Source organism: Myodes glareolus, chromosome 6 (genome assembly GCF_982192425.1).
Source record: "Myodes glareolus chromosome 6, mMyoGla1.1, whole genome shotgun sequence".
NCBI classification, from domain to species: Eukaryota; Metazoa; Chordata; class Mammalia; order Rodentia; family Cricetidae; genus Myodes; species Myodes glareolus.
In genome coordinates this window covers 81,709,151-81,713,430 of record NC_142031.1, presented here as the reverse complement: position 1 = coordinate 81,713,430, position 4,280 = coordinate 81,709,151, and positions in this window count along the sequence as shown.

Here is a 4,280-nt window from a genome sequence, read left to right as displayed (position 1 = left end):
TGGCACACACCATAATCCTGACACTCAGGAGACGGAGGCAAGAGGATTGTCACAAATTTTAATTCAGCGTTGTCTACATATCAGGTTCCAGGACTCCAGAGCTAGATAGCAAGAGCCTGTCTCAAACAAAACAAAATAAATGCACACTGACTTCAATCTGGGGAACTCTACTTTCTCACTTGGGATCCCCGGGGCACAGTATAGACGTCCCATGAAAAGGCTCCAGGTCAGTGAGAGGCTGGCTTGCAGCTTCATGTGCTGAGGCATGGGAGCAGATAGGCTCCTGGGAGTCTTTGGGTGAACCTGGAGCCTTGGCCACCACCCTGGCTGCCACTCAAGAGAGACTCTGCCAATGGCAGCGCAGGACAGTTCCTGTTGCTATCAGCAGACTGGTGATTTGCTCAGAGCAAAGGGTAAGGGCTATTCTCTATTCCCTCCACTTCCCGGAATACAAAAATTTGAATTATTTCTGGGTTTGACTCATGTGTACTTTGTTAAAACTTTCATATATGTGTCACAGAGGACTTCCAGAATTAGCTCACCCGGCCAGTAATACTATTACAGTTCCAAATACAACTTTTCTTCCAACTATTTGTTTGTTTAAAGCATTCTTTTTATCTTGTCAAATAAAATTGTATAATCTACGCCCATTGGTAAAATGCAACATCAGAGCACAGTATGTTGGATAGTCAGCTGATGAACTGCTTCTCGATAAAGTGTTACCCAAACAGTTAATAACACGTAGGGCAGTGCAAACCCATTCTAAGAATATTTATAGCTTAATTTTACTTAAATAGTTCAATAAAGGAAGGGGGGTACTCCAAATCCACATTGCTGGTTGGGTCTCCAAATTGATTATCCTCTCCCAATCATATTGTTTGTCCTTTTAAAAATTTTGAATTACATTTTTCATTGTTACAGTGTGTGTATATGTGTGTATATGTTTGTGTGTGTGCCATGGCAGAAGTCTGGGGGCCAGAAGACAACTTGTAGGATCTCCTTCTATCATGTAGGTTCCAGGGGGTCAGACTCACATCATCAACCTTGGTGACAAGCATCTTTCCTGCTGAGCCATTTCTCTAGCCCTGTTTTTTTCTTTTCAGTGGTCTTTCGATTGACTCCCTACATGAAGTATTATTATCTACCTTAAACATCTTCTTTGTTGCAAATCTCTCCACTCCCCATGTGTGTGTAGGGGTGTGTGTGTGTGTGTGTGTTTGTGTGTGTTTGTGTGTGTGTGTGTGACGGCACACATGTGAGAAATCAGAGGACACTTGTGGGAACCAGCCCTCTCTTTTCACCCTGGGTCTGTAGCATTTTGAATGAGATGCCTCCTAAGCCTCTAGTATTTGTCTACTTTGTCCCTAGTTGGTGGCTGTTTGGGGAGGATTAGGAGATGTGGCCTTGCTGGAGGAAATAAGTCATGGGGCTGAGGGGAGCTCTGGTTTCAAAGGATGACCCATACTACTTCCAGTGTCCTCTCTGTATCCTGTCCACAGAGATGTGAGCTCTCAAACGCTGCTCCAGCCCACTGTTGTCTGCTAGTTTTGCTCCACCATCGTGGACTCTAACCCTCTGGAACAGAAAGCCACAATTAACTCTCCTGAAAGTTGTCTTGATCTTGAGGCTTTATCACAGCAAAAGAAATGTGAGTAAAACAGGGTCCCAGGGATTAAACTCTGGTTGCCAGCTTTGGCAGTGTGGTGGTTTGAAAAGAAGGGCCCTCCCTAGGCTCATATGTTTGAATGTTTGATTCACATTGGTAGAACTCTTTTGGAAATATTAGGATGCATGACCTTATTGAAGGAGATGTCTCACTGGGGACACTAGGCCCATTCTGTCGCTCTGCTTCCTACGTGTGGGTCAGATGTGGTCTCTCAGCTACTCTCCAGAGCTATGCCTGCCTGCCTGCTGCCATGCTCCTTGCCATGATGGTTACAGACTCACCCTCTGAAACTGTAAACAAGCCCCCAGGTATCTACTTCCTTTTATAAGTTGCCTTGGTCATGTCTTTTCACAGCAAATAAACAGTCACCATGACAGGTGACAAGTTTCTCTACCCACTGAGCCATTTTGTTGGCTGTTTCTCACTTTCAGTGGCTTGTTGACCCACAAGAAACTTCTGTTCTTTTCTTTTCTTCCTTCTTTCCTTTCTTCCTTCCTTCTCTCCTTCCTTCCCTCCCTCCTTCCTTCCTTTCCTTCTTTCTATGTGTAAAGGTACATCTAAATTTTCTTCAATCATACCATTTTAAGATGGATTTGAAATCACTGATTCATATGCGATTGAACCTTCAGTGAACATTTCCCACAGTTGATCTGCTTTCCTGCTGTCACAAGTGGTAGGAAGGTGAAGTAACCCAAAGAAGGGAGCAAGATTCTGCTTACTGCAGAACAGCCTAGATATGGCTGATAGCTAGATATGGGTTCCAGCTATTCACACAGGGTGTTCTCGTTTTGACCTGGAGCCAGCATTCAGATCAGTCTACAGACAAACAGAACCACAGGTCCACAAAGCCGCACAGGGAGCCGCTCAGCACAGTACAGACTGCAAACCAGGAAACGGAACATCGCTTTTTTTTCTTGCTCTATTTTAGATCTTTGGATAGGGTTCCATTATGTAACCCAAACTGGCCACAAACTCTCAGTGATCCTCCTGCCTCTGCCTCTCAAATGCTGAGATTACAGGTGTGTGCCACTACACCTAGCTATTGTAGGTTAGACTTGCCTTAAATTCTCAATCCTCCTGTCTCAGCATTGGTAAGGCCTTAATTTTGGACAGTATACATCCAATCCTCAATGACACTTATGGAGTATTTTCTGGCATGAATCAAATCATAATCTATTTGATAGTGACACAGAATGAATCCTTGCATGACAGGCACTGTCCCGAACCCTTGTATGTATCTCACACTTTAGTCACAAAATCTGTGGGATGGGTCCTCCATCACAGGGCGACCATTCCGGGGACACCACTCACATAGTGACTATTTATGTTTTAGTTTGTTGTTTTTTGGGCAGTGTCTCATGTAGTCCAGTCTGGACTCAAGCTTTCAGTCCTTATGCCTCAGTCTCACAAATATTGGGGTTACCTGTGTGCACCGAAATGCCAGTACCAACTGTGGCCTTTTGAATGATTTCCCTGTGCCGCACTACCTATTGGTGCTGTCTATCATACCCCCACCTTAGAGGGAGAGAGCCCCGGCACTATACTGGCTGGTTTTATGTCAGTTTGACACAGCTAAAGTCATCTGAGAGGAGGAACCTCAATTGAGAAAAACGCATCCATACGTCTGGACCACAGACAAGCCTGTAGCAATAGGGAGCAGCGGGCTGCGTCCCGCCACCCGACTCCCGGCTGGCTAGCTTTATCCAAAATAATTACACGGAAACTGTATTCATTTAAACACTGCCTGGCCCATTATCTGTAGCCTCTTATTGGCTAATACTCACATCTTGTTTTAACCCATATTTAGTAATCTGTGTAGCACCTCAACATGGTGGCTTACCAAGAAAGATCCTAACCTGCATCTGTCTCAGAGAGGAGAGTCATGGCGACTGCCTCAATGCCTTCTTCCTCCCAGCATTCTGTTCTGTTTACTCCGCCTATCTAATTTTCTGTCCTATCAAAGGGCCAAGGCAGTTTCTTTATTAACCAATGAAAGTAACACATAGATAGATGATCCTCCTCAATCATTTCCCCTTTTTCTGTTTAAACAAAAAAGAAAGGCCTTAACTTTAACATAGTAAAATTACATATAGCAAGACAGTTATAAAGCAAGAATTACAGGTACAATATCTATATCTATTTTATCTTTTATCATAATTAAGGAAAACTATAACTATAACTAACCATTCTTCAACTCCATTAAAGACTCCAGAAGGATATAATATTACCTAAGTAAACAAGAAATAAGCAACTTTCAAACTCTAGAAATGACAGAAACAGCTCGCTGCCTGGACAGTCACCCAAAGTTCCTCTGTATCGTTGGGGCATCCATCTTCAGCCTTCAGGCCCATAGTATCCTGCAGACATTTCCATGAAGCAGGAAATTTCAAAGGCAGTTCAGTCACTATCTGCTGTGTCCTGCAGAATGTTTCGCAGACTCTTTCATGAATCAGGAACCCTGAAAGACCATCTTACCTTTAGGCAAGTTCAGCAGTCCTCTCTCTGCGGGTTCTCTGTGTCCAGTTTATACAACAGTTCAGGCAAGAGCAGTTTCTTGCCCAAATGGCTAACCAACTCCATAAGGAGCCTCTTCGATGCCCATCTTCCTCTTGAA